The 17,758-nt window shown below is 41.0% G+C and overlaps 1 protein-coding gene and 1 long non-coding RNA gene across 7 annotated transcripts in view; one reads left to right on the top strand and one right to left on the bottom strand.

Annotated features, from left to right (window-relative positions):
• The window catches only part of TECPR2 (tectonin beta-propeller repeat containing 2), a 131,798-nt gene that overhangs the window by 89,722 nt on the left and 24,318 nt on the right, over positions 1-17,758 (bottom strand). The window lies entirely within an intron of this gene.
• LOC105730172 (uncharacterized) lies at positions 10,249-16,799 on the top strand. The gene is made up of 3 exons (XR_001110402.2): positions 10,249-10,428; positions 13,997-14,210; positions 16,093-16,799. It is a non-coding gene; the product is annotated as an uncharacterized LOC105730172 (long non-coding RNA).

Raw genomic sequence — 17,758 nt, 5'->3', positions numbered from 1 at the left:
CATAATGCTATGCAATCATCACCAGCATCCATCTCCAGGACTATTTAATCTTGTAAAACTGAAACTGTACCTATTAAACAACAATTCCCCATTCAGCCCTCCCCGCAGCCCCTGCAACCACCATTCTACTTTCTGTTTTTATGATTTTGACTACTCTTTGTTTTTCAATCTCCTTAAAGTCCTTTTACCATGATTTGGACTACTCTAAGTACTTCCTATAATTGGAACCAAACAGCATTTGTCTTGTTTCTGACTGGCTTATTTCCTCAACACAGTATCTTCAAGGTTCATCCATGTTGTATCATGTATCAGACCTCCTTCCTTTTTAAGGCAGTAATATTCTTATCTGTATACACTACATTTTGTTTATCCGTTCATCCATTGATGGACACACTTGAGTTGCTTCCCCATTTTAACTACTGTGAATAAGGATTCTATGAATATGGGTGTACAAACATTTCTTTGAGATATTGCTTTCAATTATCTTAGGTACACACACTACCCAGGACTGCATTTTGATATCATATGGTAATTCTATTTTTAATTTTCTGAACCACCACCATGTTTTCTAGTAGTGGCTACATCATCTTATATTCCTACGAACGATGCACCAGGGTTCCAATTTCATCTCCTTGTTTTTTTGACAGTAGCCATCCTAATGGCTGTGAGGTATAGTTTTGACTTGCATTGCCCTAATAATTAGTGATATTTTGCCCTAATAATTACTGATGTTTATCTTTTCATGTGCTTATTGGCCATTTCTTTACCTTATCTGGAGAAACATAGATATTCAAGTCCTTTACCCATTTTTGAATTGGGTTTTGTTTTTTTTTGAGATGGAGTCTCTGTCACCCAGGCGGGAGTACGAAGGCACAATCTTGCTTCCTGCAACCTCCACCTGCCACGTTCAAGCAATTCTTGTGCCTCAGCCTCCCAATCAGCTGGGATTACAGGTGTGTGCCACCATGCCTGGATAATTTTTGTATTTTTAATATAGACGGGGTTTCACCATGTTGGCCAGGCTGATCTAGAACTCCTGACCTCAAGTGATCCACCTGCCTCAGCCTCCCAAAGTGCTGGGATTATAGGCATGATCCACTGCACCTGGCCTCACTGTTGAGTTTTAAGAGTTCCCGATATATCCTGAATATTAATCCCTTATCAGATATGTGATTTGCAAATATTTTCTCCCGTTCGGTGGGTTGTCTTTTTACTGTTGGTAGTGTTTTTGATGTACAAAAATGTTTAAATTTTCATGAAGTGCAGTTTGTCTATTTTTCCATATTGCTGTGCCTTTGATGTCATAGCCAATAAGTCACTGTCAAATCCAATGTTGTGACGCTTTTGTCCTGTTTTTTCTTCTAAAAGTTTCATAGTTTTAGTTCTTACATTTAGGTCTTTAATCATTTTGAGTTAATTTTTTTTTTTGAAATGGGGTCTCCCTCTTTGCCCAGGCTGGAGTGCAGTGACACGATTTTGGCTCACTGCTACCTCCGCCTCCTGGGTTCAATGATTCTTGTGCCTCAGCCTCCCAAGTAGCTAAGATTACAGGAGTGCACTACCACACCCAGCTAAGTTTTTGTATTTTCAGTAGAGACGGGGTTTCCCCATGTTGGCCAAGCTGGTCTCGAACTCCTGGCCTCAAGTGATCCACCTGCCTCGGCCTCCCAAAGTGCTGGGATTACAGGTGTGAGCCACCAGGCCTGGCCATTTTGAGTTAATTTTTTAATGTAGTATTAGATAAGGGTCCAACTTCATTCTTTGGCATGTGAATATCCAGCTTCCCCAGTACCATTTGTTGAAAAGACTGTCCTTTCCCTGTGGAACAATCTTCACATCCTTATAAAAAATCACTTGACTGGGCCAGTTGCAGTGGTTCATGCCTGTAATCCCAGCACTTTGGGAGGCCAATGCAGGTGAATCACTTGAGGTCAGGAGTTCAAGACTTAACTATGTAAGAGGGTTTCTCAGTTCTCTATTTATTTCATTGGTCTACATGTCTATTTTTATGTATCGTGCTGTTTTCTTATTATTCCTTCATACCACAGCCAAGTCCAACACACTCTTTTCATCGTTTTCTAGTAAGTTTTAAGTTCAGGAAGTGTGAGATTGCCAGCTTTTTTTTTTCCAGGTTTGTTGGGGCTTTTCAGGGTCTCTTGAGATCCCATATGAATTTTAGAATAAGTTTTTATATTCTAAAACTCCCAAAGTAAAAAAAAAAAAATGGCCTTGAGAGTGCTATAGCAGTTGTATTGAATTAACTTATGAATTACTTTGGGTGTCATGGACAGCTTAACAATATTAAGTCAGGCTAGACGGGGTGGCTGATGCCTGTAATCCCACGATTTTGGGAGGCCAAGGCAAGAGGATCACTTGAATCCAGGAGTTTGAGACTGGCCTGAGCAACATAGTGAGACCTCATCTCTACAAAAAAATTTTTTTTAAAAAGCCTTAATTGCTTTAATTTTCCAGGGCTTAAAGTCAAAAAAAAAAAAAAAAAAAAGAAAAGAAAAGAAAAAAATAGCCAAGCATAGTGGTACATGCCTGTAGTCCTAGCTACTTGGGAGACTGAGGCAGGAGGATCACTTGAGCCTAGGAGATTGAGGCTGCAGTGAGCTGTCATTGTGCAACTGCACTTCAATCTAGGTGATAAGGCAAGACCCTGTCTCCAAAAAACAAACAAACACACAAAAATATTAAGTCTTCCAATCTTCCAACATAGAAAGTGTTTCTATTTATCTATGTCTTTAATTTCTTTCAGCAGTATGTTTCATTGTATGAGTCTTTCACCTCCTTGGTTATTCTTTTTAATGCTATTTTAAGTGGAAATTTCCTCTTAATTTCTTTTACCTATTATTTATTGTTGTTGTTTAAAAATTCAACTGATTTTAGTGCATTGACTTTGTATGCTGCTACTATGCCAGTTTCATGTATTAGTTCAAACAACTTTTTGTGGAATCTTCAGGGTTTTCTACACAGAAGATCAGGTCATCTGCAACAGAGATACTCTTGCTTCTTCCTTCCCAACGCTGATGCCTCTTATTTCTTTTTCTTGCCTAATGACTCTGGCTAAAATTTCCAGCACTGGGTCGAAGTGACAAAAGCATGCATTCTGCCTTGTTTCTGATCTTAGAGGAAAAGCTTTCAGCTTTTTACCCTTATGTATGATTGTTAACTTATTTTCATATATGGCTTTTATTATGTTGGGATAGTTTCTATTCCCATTTTGTTGAGTGTTTTCACCATGAAAGGGTGTTGAATTTTGTCAAATGCTTTTTATGCATCAGTGGAGTTGACCATGTGGTTTTGTCCCTCATTTTGTTAAAACAGTGTATTAGGTAACTGACTTTTCATCTGTTGAATCATCCTTGCATTCCAGGAATATATCCCGCTTTGGTCATGATGTATAATCCTTTTATTATGCTGCTGAATTTGATTTGCTAGTATTTTCTTGAAGATTTTTCTGGTGTGTTCATGTTCATGAGGGATACTGGTATGTACTTTTCTTGTCGTATCTTTTCCAGTTTTGTTATGGGTGTAATTCTAGCTTCATTGAGTGAATTCAGAAGTATTCCCTCCTCTTCAACTGTTTGAAAAAGTTTGAGAAGAAATAGTGTTAGTTCTTCTTTAAATGCTTGGTTAAATTCACTGGTGAAGCCATCGTATCTAGAGCTTTTCTTTACAAGGAGATTTTTGATTACTGATTCTATCTTCTTACTAGTTATAGATCTACTCAGGTTTTCTATTCCTTCATGATTTAGTCTCAGTAGGTTTTGTGTTTGTAGGGTTTTGTCCATCTCATCTAGGTTATCCAATTGTTGGTATTCAGTAGATCACCATCCTGTCATAATCCTTTTTATTTCTGTTGAATCAATAGTAAAGGTCTACTTTGTTTCTAAAAAAGGTTTTAATAATTCGTGTCTTCTCTCATTTCCTCTTGGTCCATCTGACTAAAGGTTTGTCAATTTTGTTGATCTTTATAAAAATTCAAATTCAACTTTTGACTGACTTTCCCTATTGTTTTCTAGTCTCTATTTCCTTTACCTCTGTTCTAATCTTATTATTTCCTTCCTTCTGCTAGTTTTGAGTTTAGTTTTCTTCCTTTTCTAGTTCCTTAAATTGTAAAGTTTAGGTTGTTGATTTGAGATTTTTCTTATTTTTTAATGTATGCATTTAAAGCTATAAATTTCCCCCTCAGCACTGTTTTCACTGCCCTGTAAATTTTGTTACGTATGTTTTAGTTGTCATTCATCTTTAAGTTTTTTTTTTTAATTTCCCTTGTAATTTATTTATCCATTGGTTATTTAAGAGTATATGGTTAATTTGCACAAATTTGTGAATTCTCCAATTTTCCTTCCATTTCTGATTTCTAACTTTATCCTGCTGTGGATACAATGAGAAGATGCTTTGTATATCTTTTAAAATCTATTGACACTTAATTTGTGGCTTAACATATGGTCTATCCTGGAAAACATCCACGTACATTTGAGAACATGTATACTATTTGCATGGAATATATTTTTCTATCCTTTCACCAGCAACGTCTAGATCTAAAATGAGTCTCTTATACACAGCATATAGTTAGATTTTTTTTTTAATATATGGAGTTTTGCTCTTGTTGCCCAGGTTGGAGTGCAACGGTATAATTTCAGCTCACTGCAACCTCCATGTCCCATGTTCAAGCAATTCTCCTGCCCCAGCCTCCTGAGTAGCTGGGATTACAGGCTTGCACCACCACCCCGGCTAATTTTTGTATTTTTAGTAGAGACAGGGTTTCACCATGTTGCCCAGGCTGGTCTCAAACTCCTGACCTCAGGTGATCCACCTGCCTTGGCCTCCCAAAGTACTGGGATTACAGGCATGAGCCACCGTGCCCAGCCCAGATTGTTTTAAAAATCCATCTTAACAATCTTTGTCTTTTGATTGGAGAGTTTAATCCATTTACATTTAAGGTATTAACTAATAAAGAGGGACTTATTTCTGTCCTTTTGTTCTTTATTTTCTATATGTCTTAAGGTTTTTGTCCTAGTTTCCTGCATTACTATCTACTCTTGTAACTAGTTGATTTTTGGGGGGTACATTAAAATATTTAAATTATCTTCTCATTTCTTTTTGTGTATATTCTACAGTGATTGTCTCTGCCATTATCATAGGGATTACATTTAACATCCTAAAGTTATAACACTAATTTAAATTTCTATCAGCTTAATTTCAATAACATAGAAAAACTCTGTTTCATTACAGCTTGGTCCTCAACCTTTTTGCTTATTGTTACCACAAATTTATACCTTTACAAATACTGTGCCCCAAACCGTGAAGCAAATAATTAAATACTTTAAAAATTATTTTACCAAAAAAATTATTTTAAATTATGTAGAAAACAAAATGTGGGCCGAGCAAGGTGGGTCACACCTATAATCCCAGCACCTTGGGAGGCTGAATAACCTGAGGTCGGGAGTTCGACACCAGCCTAACCAATATGGTGAAACCCTGCCTCTACTAAAAATACAAAAATTAGCCAGGTATGGTGGCACACACCTGTAATCCCAGCTACTTGGGAGACTGAGGCAGGAGAATCGCTTGTATCTGGGAGGCAGAGGTTGCAGTGAGCCGATAACACGCCACTGTACTCCAGCCTGGGCAACAGAGCGAGACTCCATCTCAAAACAAAACAAAACAAAATGTGGATTTACAAACCAACATTACAATAATACTAGCTTTTAGACTAATTTAAAAAAAAAGTTTCAGTCTCTTACATCATGTAGAAAACAAAAATGCAATTATAAACCATTGTTACAGCAATATTAGTTTTTATAATTGCCCATATCCTTCACCGTTTTTTTTTTTTAACACTCTGAATGTATCACATATTCTAGCCTCCAAACTTTGTTTTTTTTTGTTGTTTTTTTGCTTTTTGAGACGGATTCTCGCTCTGTTGTCCAGACTGGAATGCAGTTGCCTGATCTCAGCTCACTGCAACCTCTGCCTCCCAGGTTCAAGTGATTCTTGTGCCTCAGCCACCCAGGTGGCTAGGATTACAGGCAAGTGCACCACCGCACCCGGCTAATTTTTGTATTTTTAGAGGTAGAGTTTCACCATGTTGGCCAGGTTGATCTCAAATTCCTGGCCTCCAGAGATCCAGCTGCCTTGACCTCCCAAAGTACGGGGATTATGAATGTGAGCCACTGCACCTGGCCCCTCCAAATACTTTGATAAGAAATCTGCTTATAATCTTATTGCGGGGTCCCTTGTATATGATGAGGCATTTCTCTCTTGCTTCTTTGAAGTTATTTATTTCTTTTTGTCAGCTTCCTCATGTTGAATCTTTTTTTGAGACAGGGTCTCACTCTGTTGGCCAGGCTGGAGTGCAGTGGCTCAATCAAAGCTCACTGCAGCCTTGATCTTCCAGTCTCAAGCAATTTTCCCACCTTAGCCTCCCAAGGACCTGGAACTACAGGCACACGCCACCTTGCCTGGCTAATTTTTTTGATTTTTAGTAGAGATGAGGTCTTGCTATATTGCCCAGGCTGAACTCGAACTCAAGTGATCCTCCTACCTTATCCTCCCAAAATGCTGGGATTACAGGTGTGAGCCACTGAACCCAGCCTGAAGATTCTCTGATTTTCACTTTTGGGAGTTTGCTTGTAATGTGTGTTGGTGTGGGTCTTTGAGTTCATCTTACCTGGAGTTCATTGAACTTCCTGGATGTTTATATCCATGTCTCTTGACAAATCTAGGAAGTTTCCAGATACTATTTCTTCAAATAATCTCTCTCCCCCTTTCTTTTTCTTCTGTAACTCCCGTAAATCATATGTTAGTCTGCTTGATGATGTCCCACAGGTCCCTTAAGCTCTGTTCATGTTTCTTCAAACATTTTTCTGTTTCTCAGACTTGATAATTTCAATATCTTATCTTCAAATTCATCTGCCTGCTCAAATCTGCCTTTGAATCCCTCCAGTGAATTTCTCATTTCAGTTTTTGCATTTTTCAGTTCCAGAATTACTTTGTTTCTTTTTAGGTTTTCTATCTCTTTATTGATATTTACATTTCATTCATGTACTGTTTTCCTTTATCTTTCTTTTTTCTTTTTTTAGACAGAGTTTCTCTCTGTTGCCCAGGCTGGAGTGCAGTGGCACAATCTTGGCTCACTGCAACCTCCATCTCCTGGGTACAAGCGATTCTCCTGCCTCAGCCTCCTGAATAGCTGGGACTACAGGCTTGTGACACCATGGCCAGCTGATTTTTGTCTTTTTCAGTAGAGATAGGGTTTCAACACGTTGGCCAGGCTGGTCTTGAACTCCTGGCCTCAAGTGATCTGCCTGCCTTAGCCTCCCAATGTGCTGGGATTACAGGCATAAACCACCGCACCCAGCCTTCACACACTGTTTTACCTTTCTCTACATCCTCTTTATTTTATTTTATTTATCTTTTTGAGAAGGAGTCTGACTCTGTTGCCCAGGCTGGAGTGCAGTGGCGTGATCTCGGCTCGCTGCAACCTCCGCCTCCTGGGTTCAAGCAATTCTCCTGCCTCAGCCTCCCAAGTAGCTGGGATTACCGGCACACACCACCACGCCCAGCTAGTTTTTGTATTTTTAGTAGAGACAGGGTTTCACCATTTTGGCCAGGCTGGTCTCAAACTCCTGACCTTGTGATCTGCCTGCCTTCAGCCTCCCAAAGTGCTGGGATTACAGGCACGAGCCACTGCGCCCAGCCCCAAATCTTCTTTAGTTCTTTGACTATCTTTAAGACAGTTGTTTTAAAATCTTTGTCTAGTAGGCCTACTATGTGATCTCAGGAACAGTTTCAGTTGGTTTATTTTTTTTCCTTGGAAGACCATATTTTCTGTTTCTTTGTGTGCCTCATGATTGGTTTTAACGAAAACTGAACATTTGAATCTAATAATGTGGTAACTCAGAAAATCAGATCCCCCCTTTCCAAGTTTACTGGGTTTTGTTCTGTGTGTGCATGTTATGTGTGATTCTTTTTGATTACTGTAGGCTGTCTGTGCCAAAGATCAGTCTAGGGTATGAACTTAGGGTCTTCTCAGGTCTATTCTGTGCCTATCCCTTTTCCTAGGCATGCACAGTCACTTCTTAATTTTCTCCCTTATATGCAGTTGCTTTTCAGTGTAGTATTCTCTAATATCTGGCTCCCAAATGGGAAAAAATAAACGTGAAGGAAGAGAGCAGATCACTAGCTCTTTAAATCCCCTGGAAGTCATGTCCACCGGAGGGGGAAGAACTTGAAAACAATGAGGGAGGTGTAACGACAATGGCCACCCATCTCTTTGACTGCACCTCTATGATCAGAAGTAGCAATCAGGAGTCAGAGCACAGACCCCAAATATTTAGAGGACAGGATGCTTTTTGCCTATTCTGGCTCCCACAAGCTGTGTGTAAGCTCTAGGAACATCTGCATGGCTGCCTTCCACAGAATTGGGGTTGGGGAGTGTGTAGCTGCTACTGTGCTAAGAGTTGAAATTGACCAAAATTAACCACAATTTGCCATCCAAGCCTTCTGTAGAAGTTGTAAGCCTCAGTAGACTTCAGAGTCCCAAAATAGTTGCATCAGACAGACCCTGCCAGTAAAATGAAGGATTTGGTGTAGAGACAGATTATTGGTGCTTCCTCTTCCACCATTTCCCCCAAATACTCTCCTTCCTTTCTAGGTTTTTAATCTTTGAAGCAAAAACACAAAAACAAAACACCTCACCTCATTTCTAATGAAAAAAATGTTGATCAATCAAGTATAAATATACTGAGCTCTTATTAAAAGACTGGCTGGGTGCAGTGGCTCACGCCTGTAACCCCAGCACCTTGGGAGGCCAAGGTGGGCAGATCACCTGAGGTCAGGAGTTCAAGAGCAGCGGGGCCAACATGGCAAAATTCCGTCTCTACTGAAAATACAAAAATTAGGCTGAGCACGAAGGCTCACGCCTGTAATCCCAGCACTTTGGGAGGCGGAGGTGGGCGGATCACCTGAGGTCAGGAGTTCAAGACCAGCCTGGCCAACATGATGAAACCTCATCTCTAAAAAAAGAAAAAAGTTAAAAAAAAAAAAAAAAATTGGCCGGGCGCGGTGGCTCAAGCCTGTAATCCCAGCACTTTGGGAGGCCGAGGCGGGTGGATCACGAGGTCAAGAGATCGAGACCATCCTGGTCAACATTGTGAAACCCCGTCTCTACTAATACAAAAAAACAAAACAAAAAAAATTAGCTGGGCATGGTGGCGCGTGCCTGTAATCCCAGCTACTCAGGAGGCTGAGGCAGGAGAATTGCCTGAACCCAGGAGGCGGAGGTTGCAGTGAGCCGAGATCGCGCCATTGCACTCCAGCCTGGGTAACGAGAGCGAAACTCCGTCTCAAAAAAAAAAAAAAAAAATTAGCCAGGTGTGGTGGCATGTGCCTGTAGTCCCAGCTAGTAGGAGGCCAAGACAGGAGAGCCACTTGAACCTGGGAGGCAGAGGTTGCAATGAGCCGAGATCGCCCCACTGCACTCCAGCCTGGGCAACAGAGCAAGACTCCATCCCCAAAAAAAAAAAAAGAATACTAAAGAACTTCAACAAGAGAGGTATTTCCCCCACCCCCTGCTCAAAAAAACCAGGAATCTGGAGTTACAAGAACTGTCCCAGATCCAAGTTCTACTGTTCCTCATCAACAGGGACAATTCATGAAGTGGATACTTGCTATGCATAATCTACCTGCCCCACAGGTTTACTGAGAGATCAGAAGATGGTATATCTCAATGTGACTTATAAACTGATTCCTTCCATGTTTTGGTTTTCAGATCAATGATCCTATTAAAGCTTAATGTGTTGGGTTATTAAAAACCACATGTATAAGCATTCCTCACAGATGTTCAGGCTTCTAGCCTGAGTGATCTTTTTTATTTTGAAAGTACTCATTCAGAAAAATTATACAACTGTTTTGACCTTGTTAAGATATATGGCAGTATCTTCAGTAAACCATTTTAATTTTCAATACAGTAATTTATATAGTAATCAATCTGCCAAATATGCAAGAATACCCTCCTTGCTCTGGGTACCAAGTGAGCTGCTATAGCAATACAAAATAAAGTAGGTCACAGTCCCAGCCCTCTTAAAGCTTAGCTGTTGCACCGAGACAGGCACATGAAAAGCCGCCTACAGTGAGTGGAGGTGGTAATGAAGGAGCTCACTTTCATCTGGTACTTAAAGCTTTCAGGGTATTTTCATGGGCTATAAATATATTTAGTGTCAGATCGTTATCTAGGTTAAGAGATTTGGATCTTAAGCTACAGTAAGAAAAAGGGAGATCCCTTTAAGATTTCTGATTGTGCCAGTGTATCGGTCAGAAGCACTTCTGATAACCACAATTCGGAGCAGGACGGAGGAAGGAGGGAGTGGGGCAAGTCAGGAAGCCACTGCGAGTTTCACAACAGCTCAGGCTAAGGTAAGTAAGGGCCCAGCCTAGAAAAGCGGTAAATAGAACAGGCATGAAGGTAGTGAAACCCTGATGAAGACAGGCTCCATTGAGGCCTGGTGAGAGGACGACAGCAACAGAGAAAACAGTACAGCAGCTTTTCTTTACTGTTTTCCTGGGCCAGGTCATGTGTTAAGCACTTTAAATGTATAACTGGATTCTCAAACAATTTTCTATAAGGAAAGGTGCTATAGTTATCCACATTTTACAAATATGGGACTGAGTTCCAGATATGTTAAGTAATTTGTTTACTGGTTTTTGGTTTGTTTGTTTTGAGACATGGTCTCGCTCTGTAACCCAGGCTGAGTGCAGTGGCCTGATCATGGCTCACTGCAGCCTTGACTTCTCAAGCTCAAGTGATCCTCCCACCTCAGCCCCCACAAGTAGCTGGAATACAAGTGTGTGCCACCACACCCAGTTAGTTTTTTATTTTTTGTAGAGACAGGGTCTTACTATGTTGCCCAGACTGGTCTCAAACTCCTGGACTCGTGATCCTGCCTCAGCCTCCCAAAGTGCTGGGATTACAGGTATGAGCCACCATGCCTGGCAGTAATTTGTCTAAGGTTACAGAGGCAGTGAGAATCAAGTCAGGATTTACACACAAATGTGACACTCACCAGAGACCCTGCTTTGCCTCTGTGCCCTATACTTCTCTGTGAATGAATCCAAAAAACTTGGAGATAGAAGACTTAGTAGGTTTGTGGAGAGGAAAGAGAACGAGGGAATCTTTATGATCTGGAGTTGGATAACATGAGATGTATGGTACCATTAGTAGAATTCACTGGCATTGCTTTGAAGGGAAAAGGTGATGTAATATGTTTTAAATATGCAGAGTCTTGACATGGTGGCAGGATGCTGAAAACAAAATATTTTCCTTAGAAATCTATGATTAGGGCGGGGCAAAAGAAAGAAATTTATCATTATAAAAATGAACACATCAGGAATCAAAATGATTTACTAGAGATTTTGCCATGTCATAGCACAAGTTCAAAATGGCTGTGAAATTTTTCTCAGTGAATGGTTCCAAAATAAAAATGATCATGGCTGGGTGTGGTGACTCACACCTGTAATCCCAGCACTTTGGGAGGCCAAGGCGGGTGGATCTTTTTTTTTTTTTTTTTTTTGAGACGGAGTTTCGCTCTCGTTACCCAGGCTGGAGTGCAATGGCGCGATCTCGGCTCACCGCAACCTCCGCCTCCTGGGTTCAGGCAATTCTCCTGCCTCAGCCTCCTGAGTAGCTGGGATTACAGGCACGCACCACCATGCCCAGCTAATTTTTTTTTTTTTTTTTTGTATTAGTAGAGACAGGGTTTCACAATGTTGACCAGGATGGTCTCGATCTCTCGACCTCGTGATCCACCCACCTTGGCCTCCCAAAGTGCTAGGATTACAGGCTTCAGCCACCACGCCCGGCCAGGGTGGATCATTTTAAGTCAGGAGTTCAAGACCAGTCTGGCCCACGTGGTAAAACCCTGTCTCTACTAAAAATATAAAAATTAGCCAGGTGGTAGTGGTGCATGCCTGTAATCCCAGCTACTTGAGAGGCTGAGGTAAGAGAATCCCTTAAGCCTGGGAGGCAGAGGCTTCAGTGAGCCGAAAGTATGCCACTGCACTCCAGTCTGGGCAATAGAGCAAGACTCTGTCTCAAAATAAATAAAATAAATAAATAATCATGTGGGGGTCAGAAGCCTTAATACTGGCGTGCAGTACTTGTACATGTGCTTTGTAATGTAACCAATGAACTTGAGTTAATGTTATTTAATATGATTATTAATAAATGTCATGGTTCTTTTTTTTTTTTTTGAGACAGAGTCTTGCTCTGTCGCCATGCTGGAGTGCAGTGGCGCAATCTCGGCTCACTGCAACCTCCGCCTCCCAGGTTCAAGCTACTCTTCTGCCTCAGCCTCCTGAGTAGCTGGGACCACAGGCACGTGCCACCACACCCAGCTAATTTTTGTATTTTTAGTAGAGACGGGGTTTCACCATGTTGTCCAGGATGGTCTCGATCTCTTGATCTTGTGATCCGCCCACCTCGGCCTCCCAAAGTGCTGGGATTACAGGCGTGAGCCACCGTGCCCGGCCTATGTCATGGTTCTTGATGTAAGAACTGAAACATCCCAGACATCAGATTATCAACACTTAACTACAGTTCAGACAGAAATAGAATATGAGGCTTAAACACTGCACAAACAATAGTCTAGCTATTCCAAAACACCCCTCTCCAAACACCTGGCAATGCTGAGTGAAATATATAACATAGCCTTTTAAGAAATGCATAGCTGAGTATTCAAGAAAGTATGGAAAATCTGTAGGACCCCAAAACCAAAAAGAATGCTGCCAAGCCAGAACAGAATCCAGCCCTGAAGCTATGGGCTACCCTGTAACTATTTGGTACACCCCTGGAGCCTTGGTTTTCAGAGCGGAGTAGATGGTGGGGAGCTGGAACTGATATTCTCTGCCACGCCAGAGCCCCAAGGACCTAACCCTAAGTGAAAGAGTAAGCTAGGGAAAAATCGATCTGCTGGCAAATGGAGCTGACAAGGAACTCTGTCTTATCTCAAGCATTGACTGGAATGAATCAAAAAGAATCTTTCTGAAGAATCTGTCATCATAAGTCTGCCCTATTCAGCATCAGAGTTTGAATTTATTCTCCCTTTCCAAGCAAAGCTCTAGGCAGACGGTGAATCTGAAGTGCTTCTATGTTGGGAACACTCCAGGGTGCCTGGCATTGGCAAACATACACCCCATCTGTGGAGCAGTCCCGATCCAGGTCCCCCAGGATGCTCATACGTTAGGATCAGACACATCACTCATAATTAGAAATTACCATAGGGAAACAGGCCCATGAATACGAGTCAAGTAGAAGAAGCCATAACAGCATTGAGTAACCCCAAGTATTTCATTTAGATCGAACAACACAGAACATAAAAGAAAAATGATTAAAATGTTTTCAAAATAAAAAAGGAAACTGAAATGTAAGCAAAGAACAACACTGGAAACAGAAACAAAAAAAAGAAAATTTAAAATGTCACTGGATGGAATGAATAGCAAATTAGTCACAGCTGGAAAAGAAAGTATTGCACTAGATGACAGATCTGAGGAAATCACCTATCATGCAACAAAGACACTGAAAGATTAAAAACATGTTAGAGAAGTTTAGAGACATAGAAGAGAGAACATAAAGGTCCAAACTACACGTAATTGGATTTTCAGCTGCTCGCAGTAGCTCACACCTGTAATCCCAGCACTTTGGGAGGCCAAGGTGGGCAGATCATGAGGTCAGGAGTTCAAGACTAGCCTGACCAACATAGTGAAACACTGTATCTACTAAAAATACAAAAAAAATTACCCGGGCGTGGTGGCGTGCGCCTGTAATCTCACTTACTAGGGAGGCTAACACAGGAGAATCACTTGAACCCAGGAGGCGGAGGTTGCAGTGAGCCAGGATCGTGCCACTGCACTCCAGCCTGGGTGACAAAGTGAGACTCTGTCTCAAAAAAACAAACAACAACAACAACAAAAAATTTTGGCTTTTCAGTAGGAAATGAAAAGAGAAGACAATGAAAAGTGGTATCTTCAGAGATGACAGCTAAACAGTTTCCAAAATTCACGAAAGACATATATCCTCGGAAGCTTGACCTTTTCAAAAGACAAGGGTGCTGCCTTCAGGAGGTCTCAGAGTCTAGGAAAAGGAGCGAGACTCATCCGTAACACAAGAGCAAAGCACCATTGGCACTGACACCAACGTACAGGTAGGCAATGAGGAGGATGTGATCAACTCTGCCAAGTGCACAGAGGGGAGGGCAGGAAAGGCGCTTAGGATGCCAGCTGGTTCAATATGAAGTACCTCATTTTATGGTATCCTCCTTGCTTTCATTTTTAAAATAACGATTATACATACATGACTACATAGAACATGTACAGCTTAAAGAGTTATTTAAAAATGAGCATCCATGGAACCCTCATCTAGCTTGGGAAGGGGACCATTAACAGCACCTCTGAGCTCTTGTGTGTCTCTCCCTGACTGCATACTGGACCTCACCAAAACCACTCTCCTAACATTGAGATGAATCATTCTCTTGCTTTTATTCATAGCTTTACCACATGCATGTGTAACTTCAAAAACCATAGTTTTAGGCCTGGCAAGTGACCCATGTCTGTAATCCCAGCACTTTGGGAGGCCAAGGTGGGCAGATCACTTGAGGTCAGGCGTTCGAGACCAGCCTGACCAACGTGGAAAAACTCCCATCTCTACTAAAAATACAAAAAATTGGCTGGGCGTGATGGTGCACACTTGTAATCCCAGCTATTTGGGAGGCTAAGGCAGGAGAATCTCTTGAACCCAGAGGCAAAGGCTCCAGTGAGCTGAGATTACACCACTGCACTCCAGCCTGGACGACAAAGTGAGGATCTGTCTCAAAAAACAAAAAACAATCCCATAGTTTTACTTAACACACAGATTCACAGTGGTGTATTAGCACATGTACAATCTGGCCCTCTACCTTCCTGAACCAGATACTCAATCTTTACGTGGTGCTGATGATCAGCCCAGAGAGGTTGTCTCATGATCATATAATGTACAAGAAACTGAAGTTTAAGCTGAAAAGCCAATTTGTTATTTTATGTAATAAATAATAAATAAATTTGAAGTAATGCTCATACAAATCGGATGCTAAGATAGGTACGATATATACATCCTTCCCCTGATATACGTGGGCAGCGACTTTTAGTCCAGAAGTTGCTTGGCAAGCATTTCTGATCAAACCACTGTAAGTGTTAAATCTCAGGAAGGGTCCCACAGTATGAGTCACTTCAGATACCAATATCTACCCAGAGCCAGCAACACCAGCAGGATCACAGCTCTCAAAAGCTCTCTCTCCCACTAAACAGGCAATTTGGCCCAATTTCTAGTTTTCCTAACTTACATACCATATAGTCCACTTTGTTCCTTCTGCCACATTCTCTTCTTTTTTGATCTAGGGACAATTCAGTTTTATTCTAGCCCAGGAGCCATTCTGTCTCTTTAAGACAATTTTGCCCATTTCTGATCTCAACCATTGTGTTTAACTCTCCTTCTCCTTCATTCCCAACTTCCCAGGGGGCACTTATTGCTACCCTCATTGTAGCAACATAACTTCCTCAAACAGAAATCCAGCAGTCAAAAAGTTTAAGGAAAAAAAAAGGTTTTTGATTTGAAAGGTGTCAGTTTTCTGGACAAACACCTCACCATGACAATAGCATTCAGCTAACCTTCTTAGGCTCCTTGGCAGGCTGTTTGCCTTTTATACACAAGACAAAACTATATTGGGAAAAAGTGTTCTTTGTGAGCAGGTTCATGGGAACTGTGAAGTCTGACAAAGCTTTCTTTATGAGCTTCTTTCAGTAGGTCAAAGCTTAACCTTCAGTAGAAACCACTAGCATACCAAAGAACTAATTGATCTGAAATATTTTGAAATATTTAAGAAGACCAGATATGAATTCATTCAATTCTTAATTAAGAATGGTTTCACTATTTTCCTGCTTTTACTAACAAAGAACGATTGTTTAATGTTTGAATACTAATACAACTTTTTAACGATTTAAAGTTAAACAAAGACATCTGTTTTTCTAGAATAAATTTTCTTTACTCCACAGAACAAAACGAAGGAGGGGAATATCCACTGGAGTTGAAGGAAGAAGCCTATAGCAGGGGACTCTATCGTGAGAGAAGATCTAAAGGAGAAAGAGACAAGGCAAATACCCTGGAAAGGAAACAATTACGCTGCCAGCAGAATCTCAGCAGTGAAGAGAGAGTGGCGTTAACACTTTAAAGTGCTCAGACAAAATAACCATATGAAGTGAGGCACAGATCCTGTCTCATTTTTCTCCCTATTTATATCCAACTGTCCTGCACCATTTATTGAAAAAGACTTTGTTGTATCACCTTTGCAATTACTCAAGTAACCATATACAAGTGGGTCTTCTAACTTCTCTAATCTGTTCCAATGATCTGTGTATCTTTTCTTACACTAATACCACACTGCCTTAATTACTGAAGTTTTATGTCTTGTTTCCCAAGAGCAACTTCTCCCATTTGCTTCCTCTTTTCCACTAGTATGACTATGCCACCCATTATAATTTCATACACATTTTAAAATCAGTTTATCTTATTTTTTATTTACTTATTTATTGAGATGCAGACTTGCTCTATCTTATTTATTTATTTATTTATTGAGATAGAGACTTGCTCTATCACCCAGGCTGGAGTGCAGTGTCATAATCCTGGCTCACTGCAACCTCCACCTCCTGCGTTCAAACGATTCTCCTGCCTCAGCCTCCCAAGTAGTTGGAATTACTGGTGTGTGCCACCATGTCCAGCTAATTTTTGTATTTTTATTATTTATTTTTTTTTTTGAGATGGAGTTTCACTCGTCGCCCAGGCTGGAGTGCAATGGGGCGATCTCAGCTCACCGCAACCTCCGCCTCCCAGGTTCAAGCAATTCTCCTGCCTCAGCCTCCTGAGTAGCTGGGACTACAGGCATGTGCCACCATGCTGGCTAATTTTTGTATTTTTAGTAGAGACGGGGTTTCACTATATTGGCCCAGCTGGTCTCAAACTCCTGACCTCAAGTGATCCACCCACCACGGCCTTCCAAAGTGCTGGGATTACAGGCATGAGCCACCACACCTGGCCAGCTTGTTTTTTAAAATTAACATTAAAAAAAAACCGTTGGGAAAAAAGTTGAACTTAGGTAAATTTAGGAGAATGGACATCTAATAATTTTTTTTTTTTTTTAACTAAGAGTCACTATTAAAACATTTGAAAGTGAATTTTCCAACAACCAATGAATCTATTACCATACAGTAAAGCCCTATGTATGGTAATATTACCAACAAACCAGAACACAGACATCACAGGCTCCTAATCACTGGGCCTAACAGTTACTCCCATAGGGAAAGACAGTGGAAGGCACTGGGCAAATGCACCTTGGCTGCTATGGTGAGACAAAAACTCATTTCTGCACCCCTTTAAAATATATCTATAAAGTATAAGTCAATAAAACATTCATAACATTCCAAAGCATGACTTTCTGAATGCAAAATATCCAGGACATGTTTCAGGCTCAGGGCCTTTCCCTTCCACCTTCTTGGAATACAGATATATCAGCATGATGTGCTGGTCCCACTCTGTAGGTCTTTGTTCAACTGTCACCTTCTCAGTCAGACCTTCCTTGGAATTCTATTTAAAACTGCAACCACCTGGCTGGGCCTGGTGGCTTGCACCTGTTACCCCAGCACTTTGGGAGGCCGAGGCAGGTGG

This window comes from Aotus nancymaae, unplaced genomic scaffold (genome assembly GCF_030222135.1).
Source record: "Aotus nancymaae isolate 86718 unplaced genomic scaffold, 86718_ANA_hifiasm-v0.15.2.pri h1tg000011l, whole genome shotgun sequence".
Classification (NCBI taxonomy): Eukaryota; Metazoa; Chordata; class Mammalia; order Primates; family Aotidae; genus Aotus; species Aotus nancymaae.
The sequence above is the reverse complement of the archived record's forward strand: the minus strand, read 5'-3'. Positions and strand labels throughout refer to the sequence as shown.